We start from the raw sequence: 12,500 nt of genomic DNA on the forward strand, positions 1-12,500 counted from the left end.
ACGTGCAAGCATACTAACCTAACCCTAGGTAAGGCATGTCAGAGCGAAAGACAGTAATTTCGAATGAGCCATGAAAGAGCGGTGCGGGGCCGGTCGGAGCGCACCCTTTTCTCGGTGGCTGGCGGGCGAGAGAGTGCTGCGTCGCCGGCATCGGCGTCGAAAGAAGCCGAGCCGAAAAAAGTTAAAGTACAAACGTGCAAGCATACTAACCTAACCCTAGGTAAGGCATGTCAGAGCGAAAGACAGTAATTTCGAATGAGCCAAGAAAGAGCGGTGCGGGGCCGGTCGGAGCGCACCCTTTTCTCGGTGGCTGGCGGGCGAGAGAGTGCTGCGTCGCCGGCATCGGCGTCGAAAGAAGCCGAGCCGAAAAAAGTTAATGTACAAACGTGCAAGCATACTAACCTAACCCTAGGTAAGGCATGTCAGAGCGAAAGACAGTAAACTCGAATGAGCCATGAAAGAGCGGTGCGGGGCCGGTCGGAGCGCACCCTTTTCTCGGTGGCTGGCGGGCGAGAGAGTGCTGCGTCGCCGGCATCGGCGTCGAAAGAAGCCGAGCCGAAAAAAGTTAAAGTACAAACGTGCAAGCATACTAACCTAACCCTAGGTAAGGCATGTCAGAGCGAAAGACAGTAATTTCGAATGAGCCAAGAAAGAGCGGTGCGGGGCCGGTCGGAGCGCACCCTTTTCTAGGTGGCTGGCGGGCGAGAGAGTGCTGCGTCGCCGGCATCGGCGTCGAAAGAAGCCGAGCCAAAAAAAGTTAAAGTACAAACGTGCAAGCATACTAACCTAACCCTAGGTAAGGCATGTCAGAGCGAAAGACAGTAATTTCGAATGAGCCATGAAAGAGCGGTGCGGGGCCGGTCGGAGCGCACCCTTTTCTCGGTGGCTGGCGGGCGAGAGAGTGCTGCGTCGCCGGCATCGGCGTCGAAAGAAGCCGAGCCGAAAAAAGTTAAAGTACAAACGTGCAAGCATACTAACCTAACCCTAGGTAAGGCATGTCAGAGCGAAAGACAGTAATTTCGAATGAGCCAAGAAAGAGCGGTGCGGGGCCGGTCGGAGCGCACCCTTTTCTAGGTGGCTGGCGGGCGAGAGAGTGCTGCGTCGCCGGCATCGGCGTCGAAAGAAGCCGAGCCAAAAAAAGTTAAAGTACAAACGTGCAAGCATACTAACCTAACCCTAGGTAAGGCATGTCAGAGCGAAAGACAGTAATTTCGAATGAGCCAAGAAAGAGCGGTGCGGGGCCGGTCGGAGCGCACCCTTTTCTCGGTGGCTGGCGGGCGAGAGAGTGCTGCGTCGCCGGCATCGGCGTCGAAAGAAGCCGAGCCGAAAAAAGTTAAAGTACAAACGTGCAAGCATACTAACCTAACCCTAGGTAAGGCATGTCAGAGCGAAAGACAGTAATTTCGAATGAGCCAAGAAAGAGCGGTGCGGGGCCGGTCGGAGCGCACCCTTTTCTAGGTGGCTGGCGGGCGAGAGAGTGCTGCGTCGCCGGCATCGGCGTCGAAAGAAGCCGAGCCAAAAAAAGTTAAAGTACAAACGTGCAAGCATACTAACCTAACCCTAGGTAAGGCATGTCAGAGCGAAAGACAGTAATTTCGAATGAGCCAAGAAAGAGCGGTGCGGGGCCGGTCGGAGCGCACCCTTTTCTCGGTGGCTGGCGGGCGAGAGAGTGCTGCGTCGCCGGCATCGGCGTCGAAAGAAGCCGAGCCGAAAAAAGTTAAAGTACAAACGTGCAAGCATACTAACCTAACCCTAGGTAAGGCATGTCAGAGCGAAAGACAGTAATTTCGAATGAGCCAAGAAAGAGCGGTGCGGGGCCGGTCGGAGCGCACCCTTTTCTAGGTGGCTGGCGGGCGAGAGAGTGCTGCGTCGCCGGCATCGGCGTCGAAAGAAGCCGAGCCGAAAAAAGTTAAAGTACAAACGTGCAAGCATACTAACCTAACCCTAGGTAAGGCATGTCAGAGCGAAAGACAGTAAACTCGAATGAGCCATGAAAGAGCGGTGCGGGGCCGGTCGGAGCGCACCCTTTTCTCGGTGGCTGGCGGGCGAGAGAGTGCTGCGTCGCCGGCATCGGCGTCGAAAGAAGCCGAGCCGAAAAAAGTTAAAGTACAAACGTGCAAGCATACTAACCTAACCCTAGGTAAGGCATGTCAGAGCGAAAGACAGTAATTTCGAATGAGCCAAGAAAGAGCGGTGCGGGGCCGGTCGGAGCGCACCCTTTTCTAGGTGGCTGGCGGGCGAGAGAGTGCTGCGTCGCCGGCATCGGCGTCGAAAGAAGCCGAGCCAAAAAAAGTTAAAGTACAAACGTGCAAGCATACTAACCTAACCCTAGGTAAGGCATGTCAGAGCGAAAGACAGTAAACTCGAATGAGCCATGAAAGAGCGGTGCGGGGCCGGTCGGAGCGCACCCTTTTCTCGGTGGCTGGCGGGCGAGAGAGTGCTGCGTCGCCGGCATCGGCGTCGAAAGAAGCCGAGCCGAAAAAAGTTAAAGTACAAACGTGCAAGCATACTAACCTAACCCTAGGTAAGGCATGTCAGAGCGAAAGACAGTAATTTCGAATGAGCCAAGAAAGAGCGGTGCGGGGCCGGTCGGAGCGCACCCTTTTCTAGGTGGCTGGCGGGCGAGAGAGTGCTGCGTCGCCGGCATCGGCGTCGAAAGAAGCCGAGCCAAAAAAAGTTAAAGTACAAACGTGCAAGCATACTAACCTAACCCTAGGTAAGGCATGTCAGAGCGAAAGACAGTAATTTCGAATGAGCCATGAAAGAGCGGTGCGGGGCCGGTCGGAGCGCACCCTTTTCTCGGTGGCTGGCGGGCGAGAGAGTGCTGCGTCGCCGGCATCGGCGTCGAAAGAAGCCGAGCCGAAAAAAGTTAAAGTACAAACGTGCAAGCATACTAACCTAACCCTAGGTAAGGCATGTCAGAGCGAAAGACAGTAATTTCGAATGAGCCAAGAAAGAGCGGTGCGGGGCCGGTCGGAGCGCACCCTTTTCTAGGTGGCTGGCGGGCGAGAGAGTGCTGCGTCGCCGGCATCGGCGTCGAAAGAAGCCGAGCCAAAAAAAGTTAAAGTACAAACGTGCAAGCATACTAACCTAACCCTAGGTAAGGCATGTCAGAGCGAAAGACAGTAATTTCGAATGAGCCAAGAAAGAGCGGTGCGGGGCCGGTCGGAGCGCACCCTTTTCTCGGTGGCTGGCGGGCGAGAGAGTGCTGCGTCGCCGGCATCGGCGTCGAAAGAAGCCGAGCCGAAAAAAGTTAAAGTACAAACGTGCAAGCATACTAACCTAACCCTAGGTAAGGCATGTCAGAGCGAAAGACAGTAATTTCGAATGAGCCATGAAAGAGCGGTGCGGGGCCGGTCGGAGCGCACCCTTTTCTCGGTGGCTGGCGGGCGAGAGAGTGCTGCGTCGCCGGCATCGGCGTCGAAAGAAGCCGAGCCGAAAAAAGTTAAAGTACAAACGTGCAAGCATACTAACCTAACCCTAGGTAAGGCATGTCAGAGCGAAAGACAGTAATTTCGAATGAGCCAAGAAAGAGCGGTGCGGGGCCGGTCGGAGCGCACCCTTTTCTCGGTGGCTGGCGGGCGAGAGAGTGCTGCGTCGCCGGCATCGGCGTCGAAAGAAGCCGAGCCGAAAAAAGTTAATGTACAAACGTGCAAGCATACTAACCTAACCCTAGGTAAGGCATGTCAGAGCGAAAGACAGTAAACTCGAATGAGCCATGAAAGAGCGGTGCGGGGCCGGTCGGAGCGCACCCTTTTCTCGGTGGCTGGCGGGCGAGAGAGTGCTGCGTCGCCGGCATCGGCGTCGAAAGAAGCCGAGCCGAAAAAAGTTAAAGTACAAACGTGCAAGCATACTAACCTAACCCTAGGTAAGGCATGTCAGAGCGAAAGACAGTAATTTCGAATGAGCCAAGAAAGAGCGGTGCGGGGCCGGTCGGAGCGCACCCTTTTCTAGGTGGCTGGCGGGCGAGAGAGTGCTGCGTCGCCGGCATCGGCGTCGAAAGAAGCCGAGCCAAAAAAAGTTAAAGTACAAACGTGCAAGCATACTAACCTAACCCTAGGTAAGGCATGTCAGAGCGAAAGACAGTAATTTCGAATGAGCCATGAAAGAGCGGTGCGGGGCCGGTCGGAGCGCACCCTTTTCTCGGTGGCTGGCGGGCGAGAGAGTGCTGCGTCGCCGGCATCGGCGTCGAAAGAAGCCGAGCCGAAAAAAGTTAAAGTACAAACGTGCAAGCATACTAACCTAACCCTAGGTAAGGCATGTCAGAGCGAAAGACAGTAAACTCGAATGAGCCATGAAAGAGCGGTGCGGGGCCGGTCGGAGCGCACCCTTTTCTCGGTGGCTGGCGGGCGAGAGAGTGCTGCGTCGCCGGCATCGGCGTCGAAAGAAGCCGAGCCGAAAAAAGTTAAAGTACAAACGTGCAAGCATACTAACCTAACCCTAGGTAAGGCATGTCAGAGCGAAAGACAGTAAACTCGAATGAGCCATGAAAGAGCGGTGCGGGGCCGGTCGGAGCGCACCCTTTTCTCGGTGGCTGGCGGGCGAGAGAGTGCTGCGTCGCCGGCATCGGCGTCGAAAGAAGCCGAGCCGAAAAAAGTTAAAGTACAAACGTGCAAGCATACTAACCTAACCCTAGGTAAGGCATGTCAGAGCGAAAGACAGTAATTTCGAATGAGCCAAGAAAGAGCGGTGCGGGGCCGGTCGGAGCGCACCCTTTTCTAGGTGGCTGGCGGGCGAGAGAGTGCTGCGTCGCCGGCATCGGCGTCGAAAGAAGCCGAGCCAAAAAAAGTTAAAGTACAAACGTGCAAGCATACTAACCTAACCCTAGGTAAGGCATGTCAGAGCGAAAGACAGTAATTTCGAATGAGCCATGAAAGAGCGGTGCGGGGCCGGTCGGAGCGCACCCTTTTCTCGGTGGCTGGCGGGCGAGAGAGTGCTGCGTCGCCGGCATCGGCGTCGAAAGAAGCCGAGCCGAAAAAAGTTAATGTACAAACGTGCAAGCATACTAACCTAACCCTAGGTAAGGCATGTCAGAGCGAAAGACAGTAATTTCGAATGAGCCAAGAAAGAGCGGTGCGGGGCCGGTCGGAGCGCACCCTTTTCTCGGTGGCTGGCGGGCGAGAGAGTGCTGCGTCGCCGGCATCGGCGTCGAAAGAAGCCGAGCCGAAAAAAGTTAAAGTACAAACGTGCAAGCATACTAACCTAACCCTAGGTAAGGCATGTCAGAGCGAAAGACAGTAATTTCGAATGAGCCAAGAAAGAGCGGTGCGGGGCCGGTCGGAGCGCACCCTTTTCTAGGTGGCTGGCGGGCGAGAGAGTGCTGCGTCGCCGGCATCGGCGTCGAAAGAAGCCGAGCCAAAAAAAGTTAAAGTACAAACGTGCAAGCATACTAACCTAACCCTAGGTAAGGCATGTCAGAGCGAAAGACAGTAATTTCGAATGAGCCATGAAAGAGCGGTGCGGGGCCGGTCGGAGCGCACCCTTTTCTCGGTGGCTGGCGGGCGAGAGAGTGCTGCGTCGCCGGCATCGGCGTCGAAAGAAGCCGAGCCGAAAAAAGTTAATGTACAAACGTGCAAGCATACTAACCTAACCCTAGGTAAGGCATGTCAGAGCGAAAGACAGTAATTTCGAATGAGCCAAGAATGAGCGGTGCGGGGCCGGTCGGAGCGCACCCTTTTCTCGGTGGCTGGCGGGCGAGAGAGTGCTGCGTCGCCGGCATCGGCGTCGAAAGAAGCCGAGCCGAAAAAAGTTAATGTACAAACGTGCAAGCATACTAACCTAACCCTAGGTAAGGCATGTCAGAGCGAAAGACAGTAAACTCGAATGAGCCATGAAAGAGCGGTGCGGGGCCGGTCGGAGCGCACCCTTTTCTCGGTGGCTGGCGGGCGAGAGAGTGCTGCGTCGCCGGCATCGGCGTCGAAAGAAGCCGAGCCAAAAAAAGTTAAAGTACAAACGTGCAAGCATACTAACCTAACCCTAGGTAAGGCATGTCAGAGCGAAAGACAGTAATTTCGAATGAGCCATGAAAGAGCGGTGCGGGGCCGGTCGGAGCGCACCCTTTTCTCGGTGGCTGGCGGGCGAGAGAGTGCTGCGTCGCCGGCATCGGCGTCGAAAGAAGCCGAGCCGAAAAAAGTTAAAGTACAAACGTGCAAGCATACTAACCTAACCCTAGGTAAGGCATGTCAGAGCGAAAGACAGTAATTTCGAATGAGCCAAGAAAGAGCGGTGCGGGGCCGGTCGGAGCGCACCCTTTTCTAGGTGGCTGGCGGGCGAGAGAGTGCTGCGTCACCGGCATCGGCGTCGAAAGAAGCCGAGCCAAAAAAAGTTAAAGTACAAACGTGCAAGCATACTAACCTAACCCTAGGTAAGGCATGTCAGAGCGAAAGACAGTAATTTCGAATGAGCCATGAAAGAGCGGTGCGGGGCCGGTCGGAGCGCACCCTTTTCTCGGTGGCTGGCGGGCGAGAGAGTGCTGCGTCGCCGGCATCGGCGTCGAAAGAAGCCGAGCCGAAAAAAGTTAAAGTACAAACGTGCAAGCATACTAACCTAACCCTAGGTAAGGCATGTCAGAGCGAAAGACAGTAATTTCGAATGAGCCAAGAAAGAGCGGTGCGGGGCCGGTCGGAGCGCACCCTTTTCTCGGTGGCTGGCGGGCGATAGAGTGCTGCGTCGCCGGCATCGGCGTCGAAAGAAGCCGAGCCGAAAAAAGTTAAAGTACAAACGTGCAAGCATACTAACCTAACCCTAGGTAAGGCATGTCAGAGCGAAAGACAGTAATTTCGAATGAGCCAAGAAAGAGCGGTGCGGGGCCGGTCGGAGCGCACCCTTTTCTCGGTGGCTGGCGGGCGAGAGAGTGCTGCGTCGCCGGCATCGGCGTCGAAAGAAGCCGAGCCGAAAAAAGTTAAAGTACAAACGTGCAAGCATACTAACCTAACCCTAGGTAAGGCATGTCAGAGCGAAAGACAGTAATTTCGAATGAGCCAAGAAAGAGCGGTGCGGGGCCGGTCGGAGCGCACCCTTTTCTAGGTGGCTGGCGGGCGAGAGAGTGCTGCGTCGCCGGCATCGGCGTCGAAAGAAGCCGAGCCAAAAAAAGTTAAAGTACAAACGTGCAAGCATACTAACCTAACCCTAGGTAAGGCATGTCAGAGCGAAAGACAGTAATTTCGAATGAGCCAAGAAAGAGCGGTGCGGGGCCGGTCGGAGCGCACCCTTTTCTCGGTGGCTGGCGGGCGAGAGAGTGCTGCGTCGCCGGCATCGGCGTCGAAAGAAGCCGAGCCGAAAAAAGTTAAAGTACAAACGTGCAAGCATACTAACCTAACCCTAGGTAAGGCATGTCAGAGCGAAAGACAGTAATTTCGAATGAGCCAAGAAAGAGCGGTGCGGGGCCGGTCGGAGCGCACCCTTTTCTAGGTGGCTGGCGGGCGAGAGAGTGCTGCGTCGCCGGCATCGGCGTCGAAAGAAGCCGAGCCAAAAAAAGTTAAAGTACAAACGTGCAAGCATACTAACCTAACCCTAGGTAAGGCATGTCAGAGCGAAAGACAGTAATTTCGAATGAGCCATGAAAGAGCGGTGCGGGGCCGGTCGGAGCGCACCCTTTTCTCGGTGGCTGGCGGGCGAGAGAGTGCTGCGTCGCCGGCATCGGCGTCGAAAGAAGCCGAGCCAAAAAAAGTTAAAGTACAAACGTGCAAGCATACTAACCTAACCCTAGGTAAGGCATGTCAGAGCGAAAGACAGTAATTTCGAATGAGCCATGAAAGAGCGGTGCGGGGCCGGTCGGAGCGCACCCTTTTCTCGGTGGCTGGCGGGCGAGAGAGTGCTGCGTCGCCGGCATCGGCGTCGAAAGAGGCCGAGCCGAAAAAAGTTAAAGTACAAACGTGCAAGCATACTAACCTAACCCTAGGTAAGGCATGTCAGAGCGAAAGACAGTAATTTCGAATGAGCCAAGAAAGAGCGGTGCGGGGCCGGTCGGAGCGCACCCTTTTCTCGGTGGCTGGCGGGCGAGAGAGTGCTGCGTCGCCGGCATCGGCGTCGAAAGAAGCCGAGCCGAAAAAAGTTAAAGTACAAACGTGCAAGCATACTAACCTAACCCTAGGTAAGGCATGTCAGAGCGAAAGACAGTAATTTCGAATGAGCCAAGAAAGAGCGGTGCGGGGCCGGTCGGAGCGCACCCTTTTCTAGGTGGCTGGCGGGCGAGAGAGTGCTGCGTCGCCGGCATCGGCGTCGAAAGAAGCCGAGCCAAAAAAAGTTAAAGTACAAACGTGCAAGCATACTAACCTAACCCTAGGTAAGGCATGTCAGAGCGAAAGACAGTAATTTCGAATGAGCCATGAAAGAGCGGTGCGGGGCCGGTCGGAGCGCACCCTTTTCTCGGTGGCTGGCGGGCGAGAGAGTGCTGCGTCGCCGGCATCGGCGTCGAAAGAAGCCGAGCCGAAAAAAGTTAATGTACAAACGTGCAAGCATACTAACCTAACCCTAGGTAAGGCATGTCAGAGCGAAAGACAGTAATTTCGAATGAGCCAAGAAAGAGCGGTGCGGGGCCGGTCGGAGCGCACCCTTTTCTCGGTGGCTGGCGGGCGAGAGAGTGCTGCGTCGCCGGCATCGGCGTCGAAAGAAGCCGAGCCGAAAAAAGTTAATGTACAAACGTGCAAGCATACTAACCTAACCCTAGGTAAGGCATGTCAGAGCGAAAGACAGTAAACTCGAATGAGCCATGAAAGAGCGGTGCGGGGCCGGTCGGAGCGCACCCTTTTCTCGGTGGCTGGCGGGCGAGAGAGTGCTGCGTCGCCGGCATCGGCGTCGAAAGAAGCCGAGCCGAAAAAAGTTAAAGTACAAACGTGCAAGCATACTAACCTAACCCTAGGTAAGGCATGTCAGAGCGAAAGACAGTAATTTCGAATGAGCCAAGAAAGAGCGGTGCGGGGCCGGTCGGAGCGCACCCTTTTCTCGGTGGCTGGCGGGCGAGAGAGTGCTGCGTCGCCGGCATCGGCGTCGAAAGAAGCCGAGCCGAAAAAAGTTAAAGTACAAACGCGATGCTAATGAGCGAGCCGTTGTCTCGACTAATGTGTAGGGGGCGTTCGATCGAGCGTCTGGCTTGAGCGCTTGTCGGCCTAGCAGAACGGTCGCATTGTTATGCCCGGGTTTTAGGCACCGCTGCAGGCGGCCGGCAGAGCTCTTGTTTGTGCGAAACTGAATGGATCGAGCCCGAGAGAGGGCGAGCAAAGAAAAAACGCAAATCGCTCCGCCTGGCACTGCCGGCGAGAGCGTGGACGTCGCGGCCAGCGACTGTCGAAGCCGAGTACGGCCGCAGGCGATCGCCTCGGTCTTAAACGAATGCGACGAGCACGCGCCGGGCGGCCCAGCAAGGGCCGAGCGCAGCTGTCGCAGCTATCTGGTTGATCCTGCCAGTAGTGATATGCTTGTCTCAAAGATTAAGCCATGCAGGTGCAAGTACGAGTTCTCGTAAAGCGAAACTGCGAATGGCTCATTAAATCAGTCTTGGTTTATTTGGTCTCGTAAGCGAAGTGGATAACTGTGGTAATTCTAGAGCTAATACATGCATTAAGCGCCGACTTCGGGAGGCGCGCTTTTATCAGATCAAAACCGACCGGGTTCGTCCTGTGACGTTTGATGACTCTGGATAACCACGCGGATCGTACGGTCTCTGCACCGACGACGTATCATTCAAGTGTCTGCCCTATCAACTGTCGAAGGTACGCTACGTGCCTACCTTTGTGATAACGGGTAACGGGGAATCAGGGTTCGATTCCGGAGAGGGAGCCTGAGAAACGGCTACCACATCCAAGGAAGGCAGCAGGCGCGCAAATTACCCATTCCCGACACGGGGAGGTAGTGACGAAAAATAACAATACAGGACTCTAACGAGGCCCTGTAATTGGAATGAGTACATCCTAAAACTCTTAACGAGTATCCATTGGAGGGCAAGTCTGGTGCCAGCAGCCGCGGTAATTCCAGCTCCAACAGTGTATGCTAAAGTTGTTGCGGTTGAAAAGCTCGTAGTTGGATTTTGGGCGAGCGCCGCCGGTCCGTCGCAAGGCGTGTCACTGGTTGCGTTCGCCTCACCTTCGGTTCTCCGTCGGTGCTCTTGACTGAGTGTCGGCGGTGGCCGATAAGTTTACTTTGAAAAAATTAGAGTGTTCAAAGCAGGCTGTTCGCCTGCATAGTGTTGCATGGAATAATGGAATAGGACCTCGGTTCTATTTTGTTGGTTTTCGGAGCACGAGGTAATGATTAAGAGGGACAGACGGGGGCGTCCGTACTCTGCCGTTAGAGGTGAAATTCTTGGATCGGCGGAAGACGAACTACTGCGAAAGCATTCGCCAAGAATGTTTTCTTTAATCAAGAGCGAAAGTCAGAGGTTCGAAGACGATCAGATACCGTCCTAGTTCTGACTATAAACGATGCCAACTAGCGATCGGGAGGCGTTACCATGACGACCTTTCCGGCAGCTTCCGGGAAACCAAAGTCTTTGGGTTCCGGGGGAAGTATGGTTGCAAAGCTGAAACTTAAAGGAATTGACGGAAGGGCACCACCAGGAGTGGAGCCTGCGGCTTAATTTGACTCAACACGGGGAAACTCACCCGGCCCGGACACAGGTAGGATTGACAGATTGAGAGCTCTTTCTTGATTCTGTGGGTGGTGGTGCATGGCCGTTCTTAGTTGGTGGAGCGATTTGTCTGGTTAATTCCGATAACGAACGAGACTCTGGCATGCTAAATAGTTACGCGACCTTCTCGGTCGGCGTCTAACTTCTTAGAGGGACTAGTGGCGTTTAGCCACACGAGATTGAGCAATAACAGGTCTGTGATGCCCTTAGATGTCCGGGGCCGCACGCGCGCTACACTGAGTGAAGCAGCGAGTGTCTAACCTAGGCCGAAAGGTCCGGGTAACCCGTTGAACCTCATTCGTGATTGGGATAGGGACTTGCAATTGTTTCCCTTGAACGAGGAATTCCCAGTAAGCGCAAGTCATCAACTTGCGTTGATTACGTCCCTGCCCTTTGTACACACCGCCCGTCGCTACTACCGATTGAATGGTTTAGTGAGATCCTTGGATCGGCCCCGTCGCGGCTGGCAACGGCCGCGTCGGCGTGTCGAGAAGACGATCAAACTTGATCATTTAGAGGAAGTAAAAGTCGTAACAAGGTTTCCGTAGGTGAACCTGCGGAAGGATCATTACCGAAAGTGGTGGTAGGCCCCGGCCGACCGCGCACTTAATTGTCTTTGGGTGCCGCCGAGAGGGCGGCCGTCAATCGGGGTTCCGCCCCGTGCGACACGCGTAACACGTTGGCATAGCAAGGCAGCCGAGTGCGATGGTGGCTTCTGGGCACCGCGCTCGATGTGCCGCCGGCCCAGCCCGGCGGTCGCTCGGCGCCGTTTGTTGGTGTTTTTGTGCAGTTGTTGTCGGTGGTGGTTTTGTGGTCGATCCCACAGTGTGACGTCCGCGCGCTTCGGCGCCGGGCGAAACGTCGAGGACGACTCTTAACGGTGGATCACTCGGCTCGCGAGTCGATGAAGGACGCAGCCAAGTGCGAGAAGTAATGTGAATTGCAGAACACATTGAACGTCGACCTTCTGAACGCGAATTGCGGTCTCGGGTCAATCCCGGGACCGCGTCTGCCTCAGGGTCGCGTTCGTCCTCACCCGAGGGCCGTCGCCTGGCCTCTGCGAAGACGGCCGGGCGTCGCCCCAAGTTGAAGCGGTCGCCGAGCTTTCTCGGCGCGACCGCGTGTCCCGTACACCGCCGGCCCCTCGACGTGTTCAACTACGTTCGAGGGGCGGGTCCAGGTCGGTCGGTCCGGTCACGAGATCAAGACCGACCGTGGGCCAAGGCGGCGACGGTACGCGCTCGGTCGGCGCCGGCGGCGACGACTTGCGATGCCAGCGGGCCGTGTAAGAAGCGGCCCGCTTGACACATACGACCTGAGTTCAGGCGAGAGCACCCGCTGAATTTAAGCATATTATTAAGCGGAGGAAAAGAAACCAACAGGGATTCCCTGAGTAACGGCGAGTGAACCGGGAAGAGTCCAGCGTCGAATCTGCGCGCTTTTCGAGCGCGCCGAGTTGTGACGTACGGAAGTCCCAGTGCGGCTAACGGCGAGCGCCGGTGTCCTTCTGATCGAGGCCTCGTCCCACGGCGGGTGTTAGGCCCATAGGGGCGCTTGCCTTGGCCGCTTCGGGTCTTCTCGGAGTCGGGTTGTTTGGGAATGCAGCCCAAAGCGGGTGGTAAACTCCACCTAAGACTAAATACGGTCGCGAGACCGATAGCGGACAAGTACCGTGAGGGAAAGTTGAAAAGCACTTTGAAGAGAGAGTTCAAGAGTACGTGAAACCGTTGAGAGGCAAACGGGAGGGCCCGTCAGGTCGCCGGCTCGCTTTCAGTTGGGTGCGGGGGCGCGCCGTCTCGGTTCGCGGACGCTTAAGGCGCCGCTGCCGAGTCGGCTCGCGCACCGTCTCAGCGCACTAGCGACCGGCGCGGGTCAC

At 55.8% G+C, this 12,500-nt stretch overlaps 2 non-coding genes and 1 pseudogene across 2 annotated transcripts; all 3 read left to right on the top strand.

Annotated features, from left to right (window-relative positions):
* The first annotated feature begins 9,385 nt into the window (after window positions 1-9,385).
* Window positions 9,386-11,195, top strand: LOC144419228 (small subunit ribosomal RNA). The gene has a single exon (XR_013473928.1). It is a non-coding gene; the product is annotated as a small subunit ribosomal RNA (ribosomal RNA).
* Window positions 11,196-11,493: 298 nt separating this feature from the next.
* LOC144419236 (5.8S ribosomal RNA) lies at window positions 11,494-11,647 on the top strand. Its single transcript, XR_013473931.1, has one exon. It is a non-coding gene; the product is annotated as a 5.8S ribosomal RNA (ribosomal RNA).
* A 288-nt stretch (window positions 11,648-11,935) lies between these two features.
* LOC144419232 (large subunit ribosomal RNA) overlaps window positions 11,936-12,500 on the top strand; it is a 3,695-nt pseudogene continuing 3,130 nt past the window's right edge.

Source organism: Styela clava, unplaced genomic scaffold (genome assembly GCF_964204865.1).
Source record: "Styela clava unplaced genomic scaffold, kaStyClav1.hap1.2 HAP1_SCAFFOLD_78, whole genome shotgun sequence".
NCBI lineage: Eukaryota > Metazoa > Chordata > Ascidiacea > Stolidobranchia > Styelidae > Styela > Styela clava.